Here is a 27,710-nt window from a genome sequence, read left to right as displayed (position 1 = left end):
GCACACGGTGTTTGCCAACCAAAAAGTTCCATGGCGCAAGCTAGGATCCAACCAGGGACCCGTATAACCACACGTGACTGCTCTACCACCGAGCCGGTACTTGTGCAAGACTCTTGCGCAGAGAGTCTTGGTCTTGGTCTTGCAGGTATGGTCTTGATCTTGATCTTGCACCCCTTGGTCTTTGGTCTTGCATCGGGATTCCTGGTCTTGGTCTTGCATGCAAGACTCTTGCAAAAAACTGCAAGACCAAGACTCTTGGTGCTCATCACTAACGCTCTACCACTGAGCCACCGCTCTCCCGACCTCAGATCCGAATTTGCTGATACAGTGATAGTCTGATGAAGCCAGTATGTTCAGTTAGTTGGCGAAACTGTTACATAGTCATTATTTTAAAAAATAAACGTTGCTTTGTTTTCTAGTTTGAATTATTTAGAATAGCAAAGCTAATATGAACCAGTTAGTTACCGAATTTGCTGCTGTCAACTCTGATTTCCGGGCTAATCTTCAGTGTTAGTCCCATCAGACGAATGACACGATAATGCCTTTGAGTAGGCTTAGATCGACTTTATTCCAAACATTTTAACTAGGGTGACCAGATTCTGACAAGCGAAAAGTAGTACGCAAAAATATAATACTGTAGTATATGATAGTTTGCTTCGTCGGCAATAGATACACATGTCTTTAATTCATTTAACGTTAACTTAAGTTTATGATTCATTTTTGCTTAAAAAAAAGTGGGAATACTCAACAAAAGAATTGAAGGAATTCAACACAACTACAAATGTTTTGATGAATGACAAAGTGTTTTATTTTTATGAACGTATAGTGAAACTTCATGTAGGGCTAAAGATTTTTAAATCGATTTTTCGGAACGTGGTTTAAGGAACGAGGGAAAATTTAGACCAGCACGAGGGAACTTCTACTTAACTTGGTTAGCATCACTGGCGTAACTTGCAAAAGAAACTGTCCTATCTTACTAATATCTCAACAAGCCCTTCTTAGTAAAAGCAATGTATCGTGAAACCAGGGCCGTGCCGTGGAAAATCAGCGCCCGGGGCGAGAGTATACGACGGCGCCCCCATACATATATTCCAAGCAATTTTTCCTATATTTTTTCCTTTTTTCTCCCGAATTTTTCCCCCTTACTTCGGCGCCCGGGGCCTTCGCCCTGCTCGTCCCCTCCCAGGCATGGCCCTGCGTGAAACAATGTTTTGTTGATTGTTCTCCTTTCCTAATATTTTGAGGAATGTTACAAAACAGCGGTTCATCATTCGGGAAAAGAGTGCATGTGATTCAAAATGTGGTTAAAGAATGAAGCCTTAAAATATTGCAAATAAGTTAACTCAGGACATTTCTCGATTTTTTAGGCGTCTTCGCAACACACAGGACAGCTCTTTAGAAAACAGTACTGTACTACGAAAATCAGTACGTCTGGTCACCCTAATTTTAACCCATCTTAATGTCTTAGTCTTTATCAATACTATAGGCTGCTTTTATATGAAAAGAGAAACTTAGGTTTAACCGTGAATTTAAATAAATATAGAGAGTTCAGTTCAGGAGAAAAATAAATAGAGCCATTCGAAACAAACCAGTATCTGTCAAACATTAATTAGACAAATCTTGGCGCTTCAAATTATGTCATATACAAATATAATGCTTCCAAAGAAGATATTAATAGCACTCCAACCCACATATACAGGGTAAATGGCATACTTTAACGTAAATTATATTTACAATCAATTTGTATCTGCTATAGGACTACTGTGTTATCGTCATTACAGCGAATGACCCGAATTGAGAGAAATAGAAAAAAAAAAATCGAGTAAAATTTCCAATGATGTTTTCAATTTCTCTTCATAGATGGCATGAGGTTTGCAAAGAGGGAGGTGCGGTGGGTATGTGTCGGCAAATGGCGACAGTAGTGAGGTGTTGAAGGAGATAATTTTAATTTTGTACAGTGTGATTAGCTGATCTGCATTATTCTTAACTTATCTCATCACTGAATTTTGGTAAGTGATATTCATAAGTACAGCCAACTACCGGCTACTTTTATGAACGTTTATTATCCAGAATTTATTCAATTTGTAATGATTTCATGCTAAACGGATTCTATTTTTTTCTGAAGGATCCTGTTGTCTGCGTACTGTTGGCAGTACCGGTGTTACGTTCAATTTCATTACTGAAATATGTAAAGTTTTAATTAATCATATTCATAGCAATCATACGCACTGTGTAAAATACAAGAAATATGTTCTGCATTGATAAAGTGGATTATTTTCATTCAGCGGTAGGAAGCTAGGTACTGGGTAATTGACTTCAGGAGAAAGGTTTATTTCGCGAAATGTTGTTATAAAATCACAATAATCTGTGTTAATATAGTAAGCTAGAAAATAAATGTGTTTCCTGTGAACTAAACAAAATAGATGGATTTGTTTACTTCTGATAATTCGATAACATATCACATGAGTTGATGCGAAGAATTAGATTCTATTGAACATTAAAATTGGTCTGTACTTCAATTGCATTCAGTTGTAGTTGATCATACGCGCATTTCGAAACATTGTATGTTGGCTTTTGGAAATAGTATGGCTGTAAAATCCGAAGTTATTACTTTCTTCCGTGCACCATTAGTTTCTTGTATAATGTACATATGGCGGCTATGTGTCACCTTGATGGAAAAGGAAGTGTTTTCGTGTTCTGGTAGCAAATAGTACCTAATATTCTGTCTTATGATTCACAACTCAAATTTGTAAATTAACCTTAGAGGAGACGTAGTTGATTTTTCATTGTGAGCTAATTATGGATTGAGAATGAAAGTAAATAAATCCGTACTATCCTATTTTAGACTAACGTACTTAATTTCATTATTTATGTCGTTCTTTCATCAGGAAATATACTCCCAGAACCATGTAATTAAAGTATCCCTCGTGGGAGGAGTTGCATTTCTGGGAGTACGCGGTGTAGATTTACTTTAGGAAAGATTAACCGTTGTCGATATAAATACAGCATCTAGTGTGTGCCATAAAACAGTTGAAAAGCAAACCAACCTGTGCTATGTTGTGAGTAGGACCCACGAATGCATTCCAACTGAGTCAGTGTAGGGACGGAGCGGGGTGCCCGCGTGTAGTGCGTTCGTATGGAGCAGGCGCGTCAGCGACGGTGAACGAGGATGTAGCACAAAAGAAAGACACACATTTCTCGTGTAATTTTAAATACCTACTGTCGTATATAAGAAGAAATTACTTTGCAGTGAAACATCGCCTTCACATAAAACCTAAGTTCGCCATGGCTTGCTTATACTATACAGTATTACGTGGTTACAAGCATACAGTTCGTATGACGTCTTCATAACGTTATTATATATGTAACAGGTAAGATTCTCATATATTCTGATTCGTTATACGTTACTGTTGTGAAGGGGGAGTACATATTACTTTCATAAATTTTGCATTGATGTGGACGTAAAATAGGTGCGGTCATCTCCAGAAATTGGGACTGCATCGAAAAAAAAAAGAAAGAAAAAATAGAATGGCATCGAAATTTCCACGTAGTTCTACGGGATTAAAGTTAAACAAGAGTAGTGCATTTTTCTTGCTTTACATGGTACCAGAACACGTTCTGCAGTGTTACTTTCGTGATGCATGGCCAGATCAGTACAGATTTATAATATAAGTGCAAACTGATACTGTATGTCATAAGAACGTTTATTCATTAAAAGAGACGTAGGAACTGGTTTTGGTAGTCACTACAGAAAGATGGTATCTGTTTCTGTTCAGGGAAGATTGAAGCTAGTGGACTCAAGCGGAGGGGTGTCTGTACGTAGCAGACGCGATGCGACGGTGGGTACACGCAATTCTGATTATTCATGCGAAAAACACTCACGAACTTGTGCTAGGTTGTATTCTCACAGGAATTGTATCTATTCTCAATGTGCAGGCTTATGTAGTTACTTGTTGGAGAACGGTTTCTTTCTTCAACAGTGTTGAATGATTGAAAGGTTTCGACATATTATAACACCTTAATCCTATTCTCTACTCGCTTCGGTCCCTACACTTTCCTATGGGCTCAGAGACAAATCCTCTTCTGCAAGTATACGTAGTAAAGTGTAAAATCATAATAAGACACTAGATTTTCAGGTGATAGAGTGGCGTCGTTTTGGAAAGTACGATTTATAGCCATGTTTATGCTGCCCTCTGTGTACTTCACCTGTGTCAAATAGAGTAATGTCATATTCCCGGTGTAAGTCTTTTTGTAAAGGAATGAGATTAGGATTTTAATTTTAAACACTTATTTTGACCTTTGTTTAGCGATGGGAGGCCGGCCACCTTTTTCTCCCATGTTTTGCTATATTCTACTCAGATTCGGTCGTTTTAAGGTTCTATATGTTAAATTAGGTTTGAGTAGTTTACCAATATATAATTCACATAGTATTGCCGAGCGAGCGTTAGCGAGTGAAGGCGGGTTAGAGCCCCGCAGGGCACGTTGTTTTCTGTCTTTGTTACGAATTATTTCACTTTCTTTTCCCACATAAGTCACTATAAAGTTCAAGCTCGGTGTGTAATCTAGAGCTAAATTAGTTAAAATTTTTCATCACATTACTCAAACATCAATTGCCAATCACCACTGTCAACTCACTTTTTTTTTTTTTTTTTTTTTTTTTTTTTTTGTGTGTGTGTGTGTGTGTGTGTGTGTCAGGTTTGGCCCCTTATCTCTAAACTATTACCGTTATTTTCAGTAGTGTCTTTTAACTTAACCTGCACCAAATAATCGTCAATAATATATTACGGTACTCTGAAGAGAGAAACAAAGTTGCTAATCATAAATAAATAAACAGAATGATACTTTAAACTGGAGTTAAGGGGATTATATTTTTTTTAAATATTTTTATTACTATTATTACGATCCCCCCAAGGATTCCTACGCAGTTTGATGCAAGGAATCAATTGGTGCAGTCCCAATTTGTGGAGATGACCGTATGAAGGTCAAATATCAAGAGACTTGAGGAGAAAGCTTGAAACTATACTCAGTTTTTTTAAATTCAGAATTGTTACGTAACGTGGTAATGTATATAGTAAACTTTGTACCGTAACTCATAGTAGTACTTACGTATCTGAAATTGCTTTTTCTTTATGACACTGATTAAAATACATATCCTAAGGGGAAAGTCTTAAAAAGTGTCAGTCTTAGAAACCTCTGAAGTTAAGATGATGGAACGCTGTATACAAACTCCTCATTGAAATAATAACTGGACACGTTTCCTAGAGTGTTCGTAAATTCTTTCAATCAGACGCACTCGCCAATCCAAAAGTGATTGTCGCCTGTATCTCTTGACGTACAAATTATGAAAATTTCTCCCCCCTCCACAGCCTTTGGTTTGACAAAGAAAGAGATTACATCAGAGCGTAAAATTTCAAAACCAGACAATTAGATTCAGGATAATCAATTTTGAATTGGACAATTCATATACTGTATAAGTTAAAAAATATCCTACCCTAAGACTTCACGTTTGTGTAACGCTTTCTCTTTGCACTGAAGTATCAGTTGTCGATTGCAGTTTTCGACATATATATACCCTCCACATTCAAATCGATGTTGTTTGTATTATCATCACGAGTAAACGGCTGAACTGTTTGAAATAAAATTTTTGAAGATTCATGTCACTTTGCTTGAGCCGGGTTTTTATCATGTCACAAGTCACTAAAACGTGTATCCTACGGGGGAGGGGGGGGGGAGTTAAATGTGCGTGAAAAACTCCTGCGTTTGATTACGAGTCACTCCTCTCATTGTCCTCACCGGATTGAAAGAAACCTTGTTACTAAATAAAAGACATGGTGTTTGAAATATTCTGCTTCTATGGGCTGTAGAATGAAAGTTATAAATTCGTATTTCGATAGTAAGATTTCCTTTACTTCCTAGTCTATGTGGGTAATGTAAAGCTCTAATTCTTGAATAATGAAAAGTCCTTTGTATGTACTTCTGCGAAATATAACAATTAACAAACAGTCTAATCGATGTTCTTGAAGGAAGATGTGAGGAGTGCGTTGAAATTGTTCCCATACTTTGTGCCTTTTGGATGTTTGAACGTATGAGAATTCTTATTTACTGTCAATAGGTATGCATCACATCCTATCAATTAATAACTAATGTGTACTAATTGAACGTAAGGAACACGGATCAAATATAAAATAACACTGACCTGTATGTGTTCCTTTTTACCTTCAAATTCTCATCGATAAGTCAGGCAATATTACTGATTGGTTTTCATTGGAATTTTTTAAAAATCTTAAATTATTATATAAATATTTGGCTAATCACATACTAATGTATTGTACTTCAATGCCAAAGAATCAAATATTAGAATCTATGTATTCCAGTAATCAAACAAGTAATGGAAACTAATTTTTAAGTTATTTATAAATTAATTGGTTCTGGAAGGACTATATACCTATGAGGTGTTTTCTATATTGAGTTTCTGTTATTGATTTGATTACTGGAACACACATTGGTTTTTATCATTTCTTTGTCATCCTGAATGAAACCCATAACCCACACAGAAAAGTTTACAGGAAATAAAGTCTAAATGTATGGAGATTTCTAGACTATGTTACCATCTCTGTTGCTCTTATATTACTGCATATGCAATTAACGATTGGAGGGATGATGTATTAGAGGTTTATCACTGCAGGGACCCATTATCTTCATGTTCAGAATTTTGAGGGTTATGGGTTTCATGCACGCTGCCACAGTTTTCACCTTCACGGTACAACTTAGGAAAGTGAATTATTTAAAAATGGTCGAAAATGCCCGATATTAGTGTTGAATCCATAGCTTTCTAAATTACTTACATGAATAGTGACACTTCCGATGCCGTTTAAATCCAAATTCAGCCCCGCAACTTGGCGAGGGAGCAGATATATATATACAGATGATCGAAAATGACTGATATTAGCACCGAATTCATTGTTGTTGGTGTCGCTGAGATGAGCAGTGACACTTGATGCTGTTTGAATCCAAATTCTGTCATCTATGTCCAAAATGAAACGCATTCTTTCCGTACGGAGGACGGGTCGGGTATTCTGCTAGTGTAAAATAAAAACAATCCCGATGAAAGGCAGTCTATAATTTTGTCTAATATATCAATGAGAGTGTGAAGAAAAAATATTGACAACATAGGAACAAGTCCAGGCTAGTATTATTTTATAATTAATGTGTACGTTTGTTCTTTTCATGTTTAGGCTTGTTGTTTTTTCGCAGCTCGAAATGTGTTAATCGCTTAAAGTAGCATTTACAACTAATGGTATTTTTGTAAATTATTTATGGATAGAAACATTTAAATGAGAGTTACGTTACTAATATATGCTATAGGGTGCATTAAAGTCTTACTTTTGTACCCAATCCTTTGCTCTTACTTAGGATTCATTTTTTCACATGGTAGACAAACACAGTGCTCGTGGGTTTTCTCGGGGTTCTCCCGTTTCCTCCCACTTTCTTCATTCCACCATTTCATTCATTTCTCATCATCACCATCTCCTTTAGCGTAACCGGCATAACCGTGGGACGTAAAACTGAAAGATTTCATTTCATTTTTTTACAATATTTCGGCCATCTGTGCGGTCATATATCGTGCTTGCAAGGTGAAAACCGAAAATTCAATGCTTTTGCATTTTGTTGCATTGTGCCAAGTCCTATAAAAGAAAAATGGCTCCAAGTGTACGAGAAACACACACACATCAATTCAACACTTGCAAGTATTTTATATGCTCACTTTCATAGACCTTAAAGCTGTTTTCTTGTGAATTGTTTTTACGAGTAAATTCAGAATCACTTACCACTAGTTCCATCTGTAAAATTAAGTAGTTTAATGTGAACGGTTGTTTCCTTATATTATTTGAATTCTTCGTTAATTGTGATGTACGTTATTAAGCTTTGGCAGCGTACAGTTAGTTACGAATCTTCGAATAGTGCATCTGCAAAAGCGACTGCTCCTTCTTTACCTATCACAACTGTCCTCTGTCAACGATAGGTTTGCTATCTTGTTGTTGTCTCTGTGTGATATACTGAGAATATGAGCAGCAGATTGTGACATCACAGAGCATCAAGTTGGAAATTACTATAAAGTGTACAGTAGACTATTGTGTTGTCACCAGGCGTTTCTGAATAAGGATCCCCAGTGTATTGTATTGCCTTTTGGCTGCTCATTCCAAATCACGAATGTGTCTGTTGCCTACTAAGACTGATCAAACCGTACTTCGATTTTTAATTTTCCGCACGCAATTTTAAATGGGGAGAGACCTTGTTTGATAGATCGTGTAAAACCAAACAGCTTAGTACAAAATTTGTTTTGATTTTGGGCAAGCCTGTTTCAAAATGGCCGCCGAAAATTTTGTATTAAGCTGTTTCGTATTTCACGATCTATTAAAGAAGGTGTCACTCGACCTCTGTTGCAATTTGAAAATTACACGTACACCCCTCCCTCCAAAATGTGGGGCGGGGGGAACCTAGTGTGTCACCCATATTTTAGCCCGTCTGTATTGTACAGTGACTCTTAAGACTTTTCTTATTTGATGCATGGTTCGCGGGATATTGGCTTGCAGCACTATTAATTTGGACACTGCGCTTTGTATCTGAACGTGGAACCATTTTCGGCGGCCATTTTGAAACAGGCTTGCCCGAAATCACAACAAATTTTGTACTAAGCTGTTTGGCTTTTTCACGATCCATCAAACAAGGTATATTCCCATTTGAAATTTTCAAGTTGGTTCCCCGGCACCATGATGGGGGCCCCTGGGGACACCGCAACAATGCCATTCCACGTTGCCTGTGACTTTTCCCTTTTTCATTTTTTGTTTCATCGTTTTCTACTCAGCCGTGTCTGATTTATAAGTACTAGAAATTTCATCTCATACAGGACCATTTCTGGAAGCCATCTTGGAAACTGTGGCCCATATCAAAAATTGTTTCCTGCAAAAATTGTTCAATTTTCCAAGCTCTTTCGAACGAGGTATCATCACTCGACCTATGTTCCCATTTGAAAATTTCACGTACACCCCCTCCCCCAAAACGGAAAAGCCTCCTGTTTGACGCATTTTTAAGGCCCCTCTGTATTGTACATTGACTCTTTAACATTTTTCTTATTTGATGTATAGTTCGCGAGATATTGGTTTGCAACACTTATTTTGACTCACTCTGTATATATAATGGTTGTGTCAAAAGTTCCCTGACAGAGGGTAACTGTTATCAAAGTTACAACAAAATGTAAGAGGGAAACCGTCTTCAAATATGTCGTTTTCAATCTAAACTGAATGAATTTTTTAAATCGGACGAGCCGTTTGGGCTGTACACTCTTTATGCCCCCAATGTTAAATCAAATGCAACGTTGCCATTCACCTGCACCTACAACATAAGTGAATGAAGTTACTGTCTTTTACACACTAACGTGTCGATGGCCAGGCCCCATTTCAAACATGCCCCCATTCTTCATACCCTTACAAAATTTATCCACACCCTTGCCTCGTTCTCTCCTCCCCAGACCCTCTAGCGCATAAAGAGTGTACAGCCGAAACGGCTCGTCCGATTTAAAAAAATCCTTCGCTTTAAATTGAAAACAACATATTTGGTGATGGTTTCCCGTCTTATAGTTTATTATAGTTTATAATAACTATATATATATATATATATATATATATATATATATATATATATATATATATATATATATATATATATATATATATATATATATATATATATATATATATTTTATATGCGAACTATGAGTGGTGAATAAGAAGACTTCTGTATATATTTCCTCAAACTTTCGTAACGTCATACATCCATTCATGCTTATCAGGAGTTACTAGTATTTTCGACTTCGATTGTCAGCATAAATGCAAATCTGACATTCGTCTTTTGAAAACTTAAAATCTTGCTCTGTACTAAAAGTAAATGTTATGTTTTAAAATACTTGAATACTTTTTCACAGAATTTTTCCCTGTATTGTGTTATGTCTCTTCGGGTGAGAATCTTGGCGGGAATCTCTTTTCAGTCCCCATGTGGAGTCTCTCTCCCAGGGAAAATTAAGACGTGGGGGACCATGCGCAATTTACGCATCACCCGAGTTGACGATATGCCACTGTTTGGGCTTCCTAGGGAAGGAGTTTATTATAATATTACGGAACTTTTTAATTTGTGTAACAGGCTAAATTCTTCGACTTCTCTTAAATTCCAGTTTCTTGAATTTCTTGTCTACAATGAGGTTTTCTTGAGTATTTTAATGCGAGGTAAGGATAATTAGTGCGTATCGATTTGATATACAAAGAGTAAGAAAATTCACGACTGGACCGAGAATCGAACCTGAGTGCAAGGCTTAGACTGGCCGTATATTAGCCAAAGGACCGGACAGTTGAGCCATGGCTCAGTACTGTTGAGAAATGTAACAAAACATCATCCTGCGTATCCATATGAATAAATTCTAGACAAAGACGTCTTCAGCATTGTGACTGACACACACACTCATACATTCCCAGGGCGTCTATCGGTCACGAAAGTCGTGAAAAGGTCACGAAATCAGAAAATTGTCATGAAAGTCAAGAAATTGGCTGAAGAAAGGTGGCTATAAGGAAGGTGGTTTAATTGGCTATGATTAAACATCTATATCTTTTGGTATCTGAATTGATGAGAGTTGAGCTAACAGATTAATTAATCACATATCTGTGGCATTTATAAAATGTTACAGTGAAACATTTGAATGACTGATACCAATTGGGTCATGATTTGTGCCGTGAGGTACCCATTATAGAGAAGTTTACAAATTTAAGTTATTCATGGCTCATCCAGTAATATATGCAATATATACAATAGATAAGTTAAAAATGCAAATATGGGCTGATACCGAAATAATGTACTTAGTGTTCAAATTACTGTGTAGATGTGTGCATATGGGCTGTAAAATATATCGCGTGTGTGGTGATTTTTCTTCTCGTCAAGCACAAGTTATGACATTGTAAAAATCCATTGATTGATTGATTGAGCTAAAATTAATGTAGTGTGAACATGGAGTATGATTACTTGTATTATTAAGTACTGAAAAATGTCTTATGGACAGAGAAAGGAGCTTCAAGTTAAGCTTACACCGTGTATAACTGTTCTGTGTGACGTTTTGCCTGACCAGGTCATTGACTTACATTTTGAGGGAAAGGCATTTTATTGTGTCTACTGTATTGTATCGCTGATATGTTTTCAAATAGTTGAAATATTTCTTGTGCTATATACGTATGAGCTGAAAATAATTTCTGTCCATTAAGTAGAAACTATTAAAACGTTGGAGGGAAACGGTGTCAATGTCAAAAAACCTCCTGTATTGATACTTTTGTCCCTTAAAGAAATAACTATTGGGTTTAAGGGAAGTTATCTTGACCCCTTTTTTAAAATTATTTCAGGTGATATTTATGAGCTCTAACCAAGTATTTAACGTGTGACCTCTAGATGAGCCCTTCAGGTCAGATTATAGGTAAAAAGATATAAAAGCTCTCTTCACATCAAGTAATTTTAGATATGCATGGCAGGAACAATACTCGCTTAACTGACTCCAGTAACTGCTTCAGGTAAAATTTGGAATTTTGGTACAGTTCAGCTTTTCTACATCTCACTAATGCTTTTTCAAGGGATTACACGGCATTTTCAGTGGAGTTATTACTAACTTTCAAAATAATGAACCACATAATTGTACGTGGTGATCTCTGTAAGCTAGTTTACTTTTTTTTTCTTTCTTCAGCTTCATTGCAGTTACTGTCGTCCTTTTGAAATATCCTTTCAGAGGGAGGCCACCCATTTTTAACTTACAAACAGCAAAGTTTTCATTTTGTAGACTTACTATATCAAGTATTCTGCCTTTCGGCAGGTCCTGGAGCTGTTCAATTTTAGATTTTGGCCTGGAGGTGTTTCTTCCACGCTTCTCAATCTTCAGCTACCAATATTTTCTCCTATTTTTCAAATCATCGATCAGCTGTGTTCTTCTTCCTATTCCTCGCTTCTCTTTCATCTTTCCCTCTGTGGCTGTGTGAAGGAGACAATTTCTTTGCAAAATGTGTCCAGTCCAATTGGCCTTCCTACAAATAATGGTGGCTAGAAGTGTCCTCTTCTCTCCTATCCGTTTTCAAAAATCTTCGTTTGTTGCTCTCTCTGTCCATTTTATTTTCTCCATCTTCCTCCAACACCACATTTCGAAGCTCTCTAAATACTTCTCTAACTTCCGTAATGTCCAAGTCTCTCAATCATACAGTCCAGTACTCCAGATATAGCACTTGACCAACTTCTTAAGTCCAATATTAAGCCTGCAAGTTAAGAGTGATTTTTTCTTGTTAAATGCTTCTTTAGCTATGGCAATTCTTGATCTGATTTCTTTGGTTTAGTATCAGTCTCTCGTCAAAATACTTGAAATAATCTACTTCTTCAAGTTCTCTTTGTTCTACTCTGATCCGTAAGAGCGTGTTTCCATAGGATATCCTCATGACTTTCGATTTTTAATGTTGATTTCCATTCCAATAGTTTTCCGGTGTCAACTATTTTGTCAATCATCTCCTGTAGTCCTCCTTCGGTTTTAGCTATTATAACCATATCATCTGCATACCTGATCTTGTTAATGATCTTCCCTCCAATCTTGAAATCTCCAATTCCCGTTAATGCTTCGTTCATTAAACATTCACTGTAAGTGTTGAATAATTGGGGCGACAAACTACATCCTTGTCTGACTCCTCTTCCAATCTCCACACTATCGGTTTCTCCTTCATTCAAGCGCAACTTCACTCGTCCTATTTACAGGTTTTGAACGAGTCGTCGATATCTCCAATTGACCCGGTCGAAAGCTTTTCGCCAGTCGATGAAGCACAGACACAACTCTTCCTTTACATCAATAATTCTTCCTGATATAATTCTCATCAATCCAATAGCATCTCTGGTGCCTTTTCCCTTTCGGAATCCAAATTGATCTTCTTCCAACCTCTCATCTATTTCACTTTCCACCAGTCGCTTGTTAAGTATGCGTGCAATAATTTTTGCAGTGTGGGAAATGAGGCTAGTGGTCCTGTGCTTGTTGCACTTCTTTACTTCCTTGTTCTTAGGCAATGCAATCATTGTAACATCAAGAAAATCCTTTGGCCATTCTCCACTCAAGTAGATATTGTTAATAAAGGAAGTCAGTACTTTCAATACATTGTCTCCTAATACCTTAAGAAAGTCTGCTGGTATGTCGTCGTGTCCAGTGGCTTTTCTCCTTCGCATGTCTTTGCTTGTAGTACTTCACTTTTCAATATACTGGATCCTTTTTCATAATCATCCACCTCTTCCTCTGCTTCGATCGCAATATCTGTGGGTCGGTTCTTCTGTTTATACAGATCTTATATGTATTTCTCTCAGATTCTAAGGATTCTTTGATGGTCAGTGATTACATTACCTTGTTGATCTTCGATGCCAAACGTTCGTATACCTTTGTTAGCTTTCCCTCCTAATTCTTGTGCATCAGATCATATCTGCCGCGCCTTTGAAGATCCATTATTTCTTCATATATCTGCTCCATGTACTTTTCTTGTGAGTTTCTTTCCTCAATTCATTATTCAGCCTTCCGTATTCTTTGATGTCCGTGTTTTTCGCCCTTCTGCATTACTCCATCTTCTTAAGCATAGCTTACGTTGTCCATGGTTTTCTCGGTGCTTTTCCCGTCCTGCAATGTTATTATGGAGTGTGTCAAGTAGAATCTGTTTAACTTTTCCCCAACTATTTTCTATATTGTCGACCATATCGCCCATTGCACAGAATTTTTCTTCAATTTCATCTTTCACATCATCGTCGATATTTCTTAGTCGCTCTAAGTTCCATGTACGATTTCTTCCATTTTTCTTGATCGACATAACCACGTTTGCACGTCCGCCACCAAGAGATAGTGAGCCGAATCAATGTCCGCTCCTGGCACTGTCTTCACGTCTCGTACACTATTCCAGAAACGTTGCTTCAGAAGAATGTAATCGATTTGGTAGTAGCGTTTTCCTCCTGGACTTGTTCATGTGTACAGATAGTTTTTCTTTTCTTAAATCCCCACCAGATCATGATGCCTATAGAAATCAATAAGCATTTCATCACGTTCGTTTCTTCTACCCAATCCAAATGGCCCCACTACCTTATTCGTAGATCCTTCTCCTGCTACGCTATTGAAGTCTCCTATTACTATGCCTCGTTCTTCCTGATGCAATATCTCATTAATCTCATCATGCATTACTTCTACTTTATTATCATCATGTTCGGTTGTTGCATATACACTTGTATTATCACAATATCCACTGGTTTTGCACGTAGTTTTATAAACATCAAGCGGTCACTGCAACATTCCACTTTGGTTACACTTTTTGCTACTTCGTTCTTCATTGCTATCGCGACACCACTCTCGGCCTTATCGCCACCCGAATAGTATATTCTGAATATCCCGATACAGTCTCATCTTTTCGTGGCCATCTAACTTCATTCAAGCCCACTATGTCAACTTTACATTTGTCCATTTCAATTTTTAAATTTTTCAAGTTTTCCCTCATGTCGTAGAGTTCGTACGTTTCAGGTTCCCATGCTGGAATGAAAGTTGTTATTTTCTCCTCTGGTGATTCTTCCCGGAGTAGTTCCCAACCGGAGATCCGAACGGGGGACTATTTTACCTCAGGAAGAACCATAATATTTATTTATTTATTCTCCTCCTTCGTCCCTTGTGGGGAAAAAGATAATGTGGTAGTATTCCCATTTCCTTTCCACATCTCCATGCCGTTGACCATCTAATGGTTCATCCGTCTTTTTGGACAGTTTCCCCACCTAAGGACAAGAAGGTATCCTGACTTCCACTCGCTCATCCACCCTCCGACAAGGCCGTTGGCACTTGGTAGAAGCTGATTCCTTATCCCGGGAGTCGGTCGGTCCCAACCTACGTTAGCGGCCAAAGACGTTGCCCGCTTTCTCCCGCGAGGTGGTGTAGGTTCGGATTTTCCCTTCGTTTAGGATGAGACCCGAAGGCTTTTCTCAAACCTCTCCAGTACTTTAAGAAAGCTTTGCAGACTTAGAAAATGTTTTTAAAACATTCATTTTTTTTCAGGTAACTTTACTATTTCAGTTTTATTCTTTCCGTTCACTGATTACTCGGAACTTTCCCCAATCATGTAAATTGCTTACTGTGTTTGAGTGCTTCTGTGCACGTGAGCTTCTGCATTCGTCGCAGGGTGAGAACTTTTCTACTTTAGACCTCTTGATTTGACCGTGACGCAGCTAGGTTCAGAATTCAAATGTGACGTCATTGGGCACGAGCTCTACATTTTACCCGGAAGTAATTTTAAAAAGACAAATCCAAAGGAACTCCCTTTCAACCGCACCATTGATCGGTGCTCAAAGTTTAATTTTGGTCTTCGAAAGAACAGGCGCACGCTGAGAGTCACTGTTGCAGACCAAATGTTTCAGCTGGACGATGTGCATTTGGATTTTACTTTGCTGAAATTTCTTGTTTCGTGTTCTGAAATACAGTACCCGCGTCCCATTGGTTTGGGACTGTATGGAAAACTGCATTGATACTTTAAAAATAGACACGTCTGCACAAGAATAACGCTAGCCATTAAATTGAACAATGTTTTAATGAGACGGTACTTTGAATTGAGATTTGTATTTTATTAATTGAATTGTTGTTAACACTTATAATAAGTTACGACACGAACAGGTTTTCAAGGAGTTTGGTTTACTAACACTCTTTTAAATGTTCACTCTCTGTGTCTGTCCACAGATCCGAGGGACACAAGATCCACAAAAAATCCCGAGAACTGCTTGATAGATCACCATCAATTTTGATCGGGATGTAGAGGGTCAAGCGTTAGGAATTGGGTTCATTTATGTACGAGATCTATCCACCGGAAGTGGTAGAAATCAATAATTTCCGTTTTTAACGCTGAACACTATAACAGAAACGGTAATAGACAGCAAAAAACTATTTCCGGCAGCGATCAAGCGTCTTCAACAATACATTTTCATCCCTAACTCTATAGTAAAGCCTCCCGGCGGGAGCTCATGTGGTTCGGATTCCACGTTAATCAGTAGGTCCACGTCTCATATAGCCTCGCTGCTGAACGGGACGTAAAACTCAAAATCACCTCTATAGTAAAGCCAGAAGTAGTAGAAATTCAGTGCAATTTCCAGTATCAATATTGACCCACATAGAGGGAAAGCGATAAACAGGTAGCGAAAAATGTTTTCTGGAATCTATTTGCATTCTAAGAATAGATACCATCTTCTTTCTTAACTCGTTATTCAGACTAGGAGTGGCTGAAATTGGCCACTTCCGGTTTTAGTATTGATCACCATAGATTAAAACGATAATTATGGCAAAAAAAAAAAAACAAAAAAAAAAAACACTTTTCTGTAATCAGTTAAGCGTCAGACATATCCATTCTAAACCCTGTGGTAAAACTGGAAGTGGTAGAAAGCTCTTCTACTTCCGGTTTCAACATTGAGAACATATCACGCCATACAAATCTAACTCCTTCACGTGGTATATATATGTGACACTGCCACTTATTATAGTAAAATTCTCCCTGTAAAGTAGTAGGTAGAGCTTGGTAGAGTAAAATATGTTCCACTACCGGTATTTATTATAAAAATCCACTAGAAACAGTATTCTCCAAGACTAGTACAATAATGTAATTTCTCTTAATGGAAGGTAGAGAAAGGTGACTAAAGGCCCGAGCAGCCTGGGGCAGGATGGCCACAAACCTCCGTAGCAAGCTAAACGGAGTGGATTAGGAATCCCCAATGCTTCGAAGCAAGCAGGAAGGAGTTAAGAGTCATAGAAGTCTGGGCAAGCTAAGCGGGAGTTAGAAAGCCTAAAAGAGGGATTGATCAGCCGGAACTAATGGTTGTCCGGGCGCTCGGGCACAGTGTCGCTTCTTTCCTTCCTTTTTATGTGGCTATAGGTATCGCTGATGTCTCCTGCAATTTGTAGTACTCCATCGTAAGGTACACGTGGTTGTTGTTGAGAAATAGGAGTACATGTCAGGTGTTTGTAGGCAGAAGCACGTGGTAGATTAGATATTGATAGGTACTCACGTTGCTGCATTTTTGTAAATGAATACTGTATTGTGGTTCTTCTGAGTAGTAGTAGTAGTAGGCTATCTTAGGTATGCCCTCGGAAAATATGCGAACTATACTCCGGCCTCACCCCCGCTGCCCTCTTACGGAGCAAACCCGCTCTTTGCTTAGGTAGGGTGTCTAGTGGTCACGAATGTCACGAAAAATTCACGAAATCAGAAAATGGTCTCGAAAGTCACGAAATTTAGCTTTTGGGTCACGATTTTTTTTTTTTTTTTTAACTGTTCAAATGTAAGTACAGGATGGAAAATTTTGTTCTATAAAAAGTCAAAGTTCACCACCAAAAATGTCTGTGGTCGGCTTTAGACGCTACCAAATCGCAAGCAAAGTACGTTTCTATCGCATGCATGAAAATTCGGCCTAATTCGTACCCAAATTCGCTCTTGAAAATATTAGGAAATTTTATGATTTGGTAAAGAAAAGGTAACGAAAAAGTCACAAAATTTCATTTTGGAATTTTAGTAGACACCCTGTTAGGGAAAAGAAGTGAATGACCTCAGCTGTGTTACCAATTTGTCATTCAGTCGTGTGGTCTTGACAAGTGAAGATCGTAGGCTACTTAGAACGGCTGACAAGACAGAGCGCAGCGAAATCCATGAAATAATTCATTGTGGTAACGTTTCCACGTCTAACAATTGAAAAATCTCGGCCACAGCAACTTGTCCGTCCCTTTCGAGGGAGCTACAGGAAAAAATACATCGACAGTAGCGCCAGAAGGGGAACAGTTCAAATAGAAAGGCTCGAGTAGAGTTGCTACTTCCAGCTTTGGCCGATTAATAACGTAGGAGTGCGCTTTTACAAAAAAAAAAAAAAAAAAAAAAGCAGAGAAACATAGTGAGGAATGCGGGATAGGAAAATTGAATAAGCAAGTGTTGGCAGTGTACGCGTAGTATTACTTGCGAACCAGCGATGTTTGCCTATCGCTACTTTTCATCAATTTCAGGTTATCTGTCAATTCGATTCACTCTCCGTTGGTGTTGTAGCTTAGCGTTCTTTTGAGGATCAAGGCGCTATATGAGACTTGGACCTACAGGTTAAGCTGAAATATGAACCAACCTAATGCGTTCAAAGGCTCAAAGGCACACGCGCAAACCAGTAGATTTTTCTCCATTTGGTGTACCAAGAAGGGGGCAGATGTCATATAACATTCAATTGGAATAGAGTAAATTAAAAATTCAAAATATTGTTTTAAAAGGCATGTATTGTTATTACCGGAGTCTTTAAGTTCGTCTCCTCGATATTATACTTGCTGAACAAATATCAGTATACGTAGGAGAAAAAGTGTAACTATTGTTGACCAAATCTTATTGACGATAACTTCTGAAGTCACTAATTGAATTATTAAGCTTCTTATTTTTTCATTCATGGAGTTACAGATATTAAAAAAAAAAAAAAGTCTTGATTTTTTTCATTATGATAATCTTCTAATCAATTTACCCCGTGTTTCAGTTGGAGCAAAGACCTAGATGTGAGTATTTCGTACTTTATTTGGATAACTCATATTTCAGTTTGATACTCATGCTTTTTTATGCGACAGAAACATTGTTTTCCAAGCTGTACATATGTCTTTCAGCTTTTCTCATCTGCTTTGCGTCTTTATTTAGTTTGCTTTTGGTGTGTCGTCTAATATTATTCACCACTTCATTATAATTAAGGGATTCAATGAAGCTATACAACAAACCCATGCACATACTTCGGTGAATTCAGGTTAGCTGCAGTTGTTCCCATGTTACAGAATACATTTCTTCCAGGCGCAATACTATTCGTATTCATTTTTTGCTTTCTTTTGCATGGGATCTACTTTCTCGTACATTGAGTCCCATAATTTGTGTGCATGTAGAATAGTTCGATATAATTTGTCTTCTGAATTGTAACATTCAACCAAAAACTGGTTCAGAGGTAAATTTAGATGGACCAAACCGAACAGGAAATCGTTGGGTGTATTGCATAAAAGAAGACATGTTAAATTTTCACGAAATATTTTATTTACACACGTTATCTTGGCACAGTCACTAGCAAAAGAATATAACCATCCATTGCTTGTTCATCTGTCAGTATTCAGAAGGTTGTTCGCTGTGTCTGACCATTTTCGATTTGGTGCTGCCACCTGGTGTATCATGCTGGAACTATGGGTTTGCTGGCGGGAGCAGTGTTGTCTGAGTTTTGTAGCTGCGTAAGTGTTGGGAGTGATTGTTATCGAATGACGCCGAAAATCAACCGATATTGGCAGGATTACGTAATGGCTCTTTTCCATGCTAAGTTTTCGTATGTACGCATTGTGACAGGGTGTCGGGAAAATGGGTTAGCACTCGGGGTGACTACTGCGAAAACTGTGTGTCCCGTTAAACACAGCAGGCTCTGCTTGCGAAACATTCACCCACGAAAAGTACCAGAAGAAGGGTTGGAAGCAAAGTGACACCCGTAGTGCTAAGAGGAATCCGTCGATTGGCATACCAAGATAACACCTCGACGCAACGTGATATGAGCCAACTCCACCTCGCACCGTCAGCTGTGAACGAAACAGTTCGCAAGCGCCTTAGGTTGTATGTGTGTGTGTGGAAGGCCCGTATACACCACCTGCTACCGCGTCACATTGGCGAACCTAAGATGAACTGCAGGCAACTGTATGAAAAGTACCTGACGGGTTCCAAGTGGAAGAAAGTTGTCATAGTGGATGAATCATATGTCCATCTCATTGCTAGTGGTCACATTCGGGAGATCACATACCGTGACATTGGCATTGCCATTTTCAGGCGCAACAACTTTTTTTCGTCAGTGAAGGGAAAGTTTCCCTCGTGTCTTTATAGTTGTTACGGGATTCGGATATGAGGGCAGATTGAGATATGCAGGGTGAAAATGTGCATTTGAATGCAAGATACTTCCAAGAATCAATTCTGACACACATCGGAGAGACATCCCGCAATTGCATGAAATGGACGTGAGCTAGGTGATGATCCATATGGACAAGGCTTCGAGTAATACCACCCAAACATCAGTACGTTTTTATCAGGAAATATCAGAGGGATTAGGAATTCGTGTCCTTCCGTCGGAAGACATTCCTGTGAAAACCTCACATGCCAGTCCAATGGATTTTTCAGCAATGGAACAACGTCTTCAACATCACTGTTCGCGCACCCTAAATGGTCTATGGAAAGCTTGGAGGAGGAGTGGGACAGAATTCTCGTGGCTGTCCTACGCCGGAGCTTGCTGCAATTGAAACTACGATGCCGTGTTATAGTCCTCAATGCTGGGGGTTAAAAACATCATTTTCAGGTGAGTACCCGTCCAAAATGGTCGGACATAAAGTGAGCAACCTTCTGTATTGGAATGAAGGGATCTGTTTTGGTAGTTTTCTTTTGTTTTAAAGATATTATTATTATATTGGTACGTTAACGTAGACGTATCAAATTAAGAGGGTTGGCATAATAATAGCTGGTATTTTTTTCGATATTATCAACAACAAATTGTTCATAGTCTTGAAAATTACTGGCAGCGGGTTTCATTTCGCATCAATATATTGTTAACTACAATCATGTTTAATAAAATTCACAGAAAAAGTGACTCCCCCCCCCCAAAAAAAAAAAATGATAGACCTATAAACTACTTGGGAAGAACCTTACCTATAAACTTACTTTACTCCTTCAAATTAATTTAGACTGCTTAGTATATAATAACCCTGAATACAGACTTCCAAAACTTTGGTCTTGGAATTGGATGATTTTGATGCATCAGCATTGAGTCCGAACTTGGCACCGTCAGATTGTTATCTTTTTGGGTCTCCTTTAAAGGCACTGGTCAACGCTATTAGTGTGGTTAGTATAGCAGTGCAGAATAGCCCAACCGAAGGAATTCTGTCGAAAACTTGAGGCATGTTGGGACAAATGTCAATGGTTGCTAGTATATAGAGAAGTAGAGGAATGTTCACCTCTTTAAAATGTAAATTTCAGTATGTATAGGAATGGTGAAAGAAGCCTTTAGGAGGGCAAAAAATATTTTGTGGGATTGAACAAGGAGTTGAAAAAAAATCATAAAATGATTTGTGTGGAATATTGTGTTGTATGGGGTAGAAACAAGGACATTACGCAAAAATGATGAAAAACTACTGGAAGCTTCCGAAATGTGGGTGTGAAGAATGAAGAGAATTAGCTGGATCGAGCGGAAAACTAATGAGAGGATGTCAAAAATTGTGGGAGAGAAAAAGGCCAATTTTTAATAAGAAGGGGAAGAGAAAGTGGTTGGGATGTGGTTAAGAAGGAACTGTATCATGAGGGGACGAAGGAGAAATGGAAGATATCAGAACAAAGAAATCATACGTGAAGACGAAAAGGTTAGCAGAAGACAGTGGAACCTGAAAGCTTCTCAGTTGCAGTAAGTACTTGCCAATAATGGCAGAATACATTGATGATGATGATGATGCTTTTGACTGAATAACAGTCGTTACCACTCTCCACACTTTCATCGCTTCACATTCTCTTATCTTATCAGCTACGGAACTCCTGTAGTGTTGAGACACGGCCCTCCGATGTGATAGCAGTGTTGCCATTATTTTTTGTCCAACCTGTGTAAATACGAGTGAATTAAGAATATAAGTGATTTATGTCCGTTATTAACAGGTTAGTAAAACGTTTGGGGAGGGAATACTGTATGTTCAATTCTGAAGGAGTTCTCGTGAAATAATTCGACAGGAAAAATTGTGCATATTATTGAGGTGTCTATTACGAGAGGTGTCACTGTAGTTTGCTGGCATCTCTTAGCTAATAACTCCATAGTATTACTGTTAAAGTTCGAATAATAGATTCTTTAAATATTTGAACAATGTTCATTTTTCGAACAGTTATTGAGACAAAGAATAATGTTAGGATAATCGAATAATTTCAACAATTACTCCATAATATCACGTTGTTGAGCAAATGCTTACTTGCCTGCTTCTGCCAATGCAAATGTAACTTTACTTTCCATGTAGTAAAATTACAATTCCTTAAAGATAAGGATTGTGATTAGACATGAAAAGGATAATGAATGAGTGAGTCATTGGGTGTTATCATTGAATTTCTCCTGTGATGACATGTTTCACTTCTAGATAACATGCTATCAGCAGACAGCGGTTTAAATGTGAATAGAAATTTCAGATTAGTGGCTTCTTTTCGTTTACCGAACAAAATTATTTCTTTACACAAAGATAAATACTAGTGTTACGTCATTCACCTAAAATAAATGCTTTCAGAGTAACACACATTGTTCTCTTTTCGTTTCCATTCATTACATTGTCAGTCATTTCTAGCAGCCACGACCATGGCTCTTCTCTCAAATGGTGGTTTTATCAGATATCTCAAGATGCACGTGTTCCCTCAACGCGTAAAAGAAAAGGAAGTTCCGAATAGCATGGACGATCTACGCGGGGGGAAAGATTGGCCTACTATAAATGTACCACATTGACTTGACACCTAATCTTCCGTTCCGAGCGCTGCTATCGGCTGAAGGAATTCCAATCCCTTCCGCTGAAGCTCTCTCGCTTAGCAACAGCTGAACCCTTATTGGCTCAACGCGTGGGTGTGTCGAGGGTGAGCTTTAGTTCGCATTTTTGCCACGGCTCAAGACATTTTGGCAGCACAATACCCGTTGAGTAACTGAACGGAGACTGGGGAAGAGTGCCTATTCCAGGAATCTGGGTGATGGTTTCCGGTCCCAGGGAAAGGGAGAAACCAACGGCATAAGCGGCCAGCCTCAAACCCAAATGATAATTTAGCACATACCATTGGATCTGGGATGAGATATGGGAGTACCTCTACACCAAAAGCTGTTGCTATAGAACGATAGAGATAGGCAGGGCCGGGACTATTTGCCTTGTCGGGTTTCCCTAAGGTTCCCGGATTGGGTTGAACTCAACCCGGTTATGGTCGAACCGTGGGATTCGATAGCTGGTGCTCACACTTGTGGGAGGTGAGTTAGTCGTATAACGTTTGGACACCGTGTCTGCAGGTAATGGTAGACCTTGATTCGCTAGCAAGGCTGCATAGACCAGCGGATTAACTGTGAAAGGCACTGGATTTCAGTCTGGTCGCGTAGTGGGCATATGCCATTCCCTCTACCAATAGGGGATCACAAGCGTATTAGCTAAAAGGTGGAGAGAGAACAAACTGGATGGTTACCGGTGCCAGTCTAAATTAGGCCGACCGGCCGCAGTATGTCATTATAACGTGTGAAATACATGGTGGCAGACCGCTCCACCGCAAATATGTCGTTTCCATCTTGCCAATGTATGACGTAGGAGCGGGCTTGAAGAGAACATGTTCAGCAAGCAAGGGGAGTTGGAATGGAATAAAGCAAGTGTTGCAAGTGTTCGATTCGTCATGAATCTCCAAGTAATGTTCTGCAAGGCCATCGATTACGACTTGTTTGCCTGCCACCGCTATGATCTTATCAACCATCCTTTTTTCTGTTTGTAGGGAGAAATTGAGAATCTGATTAGCAAAATATGATGTTAAAGAAAATCTACAGGGTGTCCAATATACAATGCAACCCAGAGTTTGGGATAGTAGAACTTTTGAACCTTAAGTGATACTCAAATAATGGTTATACCAAAATGAAGCCTTGTTCATGCATATATTTTTAAACTAGGAAGCAACGATTGAAGTACACTAGGAACCACACAGTGTTGCCAGATGTAACCGAAGGTGTAAATCATTTTTTTTGCAAAACGTAAATTGTCTCCTAACTCATACGTATGGATGTACTGTCATTAATTTTGGAGTAGCTTGCAAAATATGGAGCAGAGAAAAGAATCTTTCATTTCCACCGATAACTAATTGGATGAGGCCTCTGTAAGGGGGAAGTAGAAAAATCGTAGTTTTCAGAAATTAACACTCTGAATTGGCAACCCTGCTGATGTTTGAATGTATCAAAAGGTGTGTTAAGGATCTGTCTACATTATGCAATTCCAATGAAAACAATGGAAAACAAACTTTGAAATTATCATGAATTTTTTTTTACTTAAACCCGCAACACTGCTCTTCATTTCTATGGGGCTATTTAAAGCAAGAGGTATACAAGAATTTCAAAGTTTGTTTTCCATTGTTTTCAGGAATTGCATAATGTAGACAGATCCTTAACACACCTTTTGATGCACTGAAACATCCGCAAAGTTGCCAATTCAGTGTATTAATTTCTGAAAACTACGATTTCCCTAGTTCCCCCTTACAGAGGCCTCATCCGATTAGTTATCGGTAGAAATGAAAAATTCTTCTTTCTGCTCCATAGTTTCCAAGCTACTCCAACTAAACAAACTGAAAATTAACGACAGAATATTCATAGTATGAGTTATGAGTCAATTTACATGTTTTGCAAAAAAAAAAAAAAAAAAACTTTCGGTTACATCTGGTAACATTGTGTAGTTCCTAGTGTACTTCAATTATTGCTTCCTAGTTTAAAAATATATGCATGAACAAGGCTTCATTTTGGTATAACCATTATTCGTGTATCACTTAAGGTTCAGAAGTTCTACTATCCCAAACTCCGGGTTGCATTGTATATTGGACACCATGTAGTTAAACATGATTGTGGATTATATTGTAAACCAGTAATTTCCAGCTGATTGTTGTGTGACGTAGGAGCGCGTTTTTACAATCAGGAAGATGACAGAACAGGGCGAGCAGAGGAGGGAAAGGGAACTAGGTTGTCGAATGGAATAAAACAAATGGTGGCAGCGTATGGTTGGTCATGAATCCATGAATAACGTATCGGAAAAGCAATTTACAGAAACTTATTTGGCTGTAATTACTGTCTTTACAATTATCAACGTTATTTTCTATCTCCTCACTCCTTATTGTGCTCGTCTAGTTTACTAAAAATGGTAGTTAGCTATGACAGGGGTGCCCACAAAGGGGGGCTATGACGCAAACTGCGTCATTGAAATATTTGGGGGAGTTAAAAATCTATATAAATATGTTTGAGGGGGTGTAAAAATTAATCGAAAAGATTTTTTTCATGGAAGAACACCTGCGGATAGACAATTGAGGGGAGGGTGCGTCATGGACATGAGGGGGGCGGGCACCACTGGCTATGATGTCATAGAGCATAAAGTTGGAAAGAAACTTTAGACCATAGCGTGTGGAACAGAACTCCAGACACCGAAGCAAACAGACGACTAACGAATGATTCAAGTATTATTGTTACTTCCAGTTGCAGCGAAAGCACAGTGTTCTAAAAGTTATATTTTCGGTTCCAAACAGGGTGGCTGCTAGGTAAAGAAAAGATAGGCTGGTGCTGTATATGATTCACGTTTCGTACCATACGTTTCTTTACCAACTATAACTTAGATCTATTTATTCTTTAAAATTTACTGTTTTGTAAATTGACAGAAAGATTACAGTTTTCTATTCCGTTGTAAGGTCTGTAGGACAATGTAGGGGCGTAACTGCAGGGTGGATGGACAGTCAATTGTCCAGGGGCCAGCGTCCCCCCAATATTTTGAGGTACAAAATATTCAATATTTTATTCTAATTTACTTCATTTACTAACGACAGAATAACATATAAATAATAATAATTATAATTATTTGGAATATAATATTCAGGCTGTGAAAAGATTATAACAGAGTTCTTGATACACCTCAGGGGGCCCGTGAAGGTAAGCAGAAAGGTAACAAATGGAATGGAAGATAATAAACAGGTTGGGCTAGGTAGTACCATTTAAATCACTTTCTTTGATGTTACCCCCAAATTTTCCATGCCAGAGACGCCAGTGCCCACTCGTGACTTTTTTTTTTAACTCCTTTTACAGAAGACAGACATATGATATTCACTTGTATGATTAAATCATTGTACAGTATTCTTACATCTTACCGGTACGAAGTCGTAAGATTTTCGCGAGAAATTTTAAGTATACAGTTCGTACTTAGTTGAAATCACTAAAGTGATAAATAGGGGGCGGAAATTGATGGAATGTCTCTTTTTTTTTTTTCTGGTGTCGCGAACACTAATACCATCAGTTACACGTCATATTACACTTCTTGTGGAACAAACAGATGGTACTTTTAAAGTTTATATTTTGCAAATTTTTAGCTTTCCGTTCATTTTTTTTTTCGATTTAAGAGTCTTGATCCCGGCGAAATTAAAATACCGCTAATTTTACAGTAATTATGTGATATCTTCAAATAGATAAAAGATAATTGAAATATGGAACAAGAGCGCCCTAGACAATATTATTTTGCGTGAGGTACCGTTATCACAAGTCACCTAGTGGTTTTATGTTTTCAGCTGTTTAGAAACGCGAAAATAAATGCCGATTTTCAAAATGGCTCGAAATCGAAAGCAGATAAGTGAGTCGTGATAACGGTATCTCATGTAAAATAATATTGTCTAGGGCGCTCTTGTTCCACATTTCGATTATCTTTTATCTATTTGAAGATATCACACAATTAATGTAAAATTAGCGGTATTTTAATTTCGCCGGGATGAAGACACTTAAAATCCTTTTTTTTCGATTTTAGGTCACTTTTCCTGTTTCATTGATTTTTTTCATTTTCGCCAAGCTTCGGCAATTTTTATTATTTTTATTATTATTATTATTATTATTATTATTATTATTGTCAGTCTTTAATTTTGGTAATACAGTTGCACTCCAGATTTTGCACCAAGGTAAATACATTTGCTCATAGGATGGTAGTTAACAGGCAAAATAAAAGGATTTGAACTATAGATAATAGTCTTTGTATGTTGTCAAGACAATAGTAAATGTATGTTGTCACATATTTGTAACCAGTTCTGTCTGCAAATCATGAATCCTCTCTTGCTGAAGAAGTTCGTGTAGCTTGGAAATTTCATCTGCAATGTTTGGATCCAGAGACACAAACTGCTTATCATAATTCTCGCACAAAATACAGCACGCTCAATCCTCGATGACAAAAGTTTGGATGAAATTTTAAAAAGTAACAGTAAAAGTAGAAAGAAAGGGGATTGGGGCCAGATTAAGTTAATAAAGGGCCCCAAAAAAGTAAAAAGGTGCTGGAAAAATACCTTGATTTCACACTAAGAGCATTTGGCTCTTTCAGAGTGCTCATTTTGGCCCTAAAGTAAGGAAGTTCACCCTTAAAAATCCTAACCGTGGTTATCAGTATTATGCCTGATACTTTGACCTATTGTCACAATTCTGTTCTTCGTAGTTGAAAGAAAAGAACCGAAGTTTACCATGATTGTGTAGATTTATTAAACTAACATAATTTATCAAGTGCACAGCTTAAGTGGAAACAGATTTCCGAGAATAATTCAATGACGGAAGTTTATCTTGTATACAGAGCTGGTAGTTTCCACCGGGAAAACTTTTCATATCATGGAGCTTTCATTCTCTCTAAGTATTCACTGCCCTTATCTAAAGGCAGAGTTCGGATGACGTTAATACAATGGTAAAAGTTCAATCTATTTCTTTCAAACTTTTAAAGAGAATCTAGCTTACATCCCGAGTGCTTGAACATTTGAATACCCCCCCCCCCCTCCCTTCATAGACAGGGAGTGTACAGACAGATACATTCTGACAGAAATTTGAAATTACAGGGTTGG

At 38.1% G+C, this 27,710-nt stretch overlaps 1 protein-coding gene across 3 annotated transcripts in view; it reads left to right on the top strand.

Moving 5' to 3' along the window:
• AP-2alpha (adaptor protein complex 2, subunit alpha) overlaps positions 1-27,710 on the top strand; it is a 240,462-nt gene that overhangs the window by 10,959 nt on the left and 201,793 nt on the right. Inside the window, exon 1 of one of the 3 annotated variants that reach the window (XM_081737840.1) lies at positions 1,864-2,009. The exons of 1 other annotated variant lie outside the window; for it this stretch is intronic. The gene's annotated coding sequence lies outside the window, so the exon portion shown is untranslated. Of the gene's footprint in view, positions 1-1,863; positions 2,010-3,352; positions 3,372-27,710 lie in introns of those variants that run through there. One more of the 3 variants, XM_081737841.1, reaches the window with a different exon arrangement.

This window comes from Thermobia domestica, chromosome 14 (genome assembly GCF_964235325.1).
Source record: "Thermobia domestica chromosome 14, izTheDome1.hap1.1, whole genome shotgun sequence".
Classification (NCBI taxonomy): domain Eukaryota; kingdom Metazoa; phylum Arthropoda; class Insecta; order Zygentoma; family Lepismatidae; genus Thermobia; species Thermobia domestica.
The sequence above is the reverse complement of the archived record's forward strand: the minus strand, read 5'-3'. Positions and strand labels throughout refer to the sequence as shown.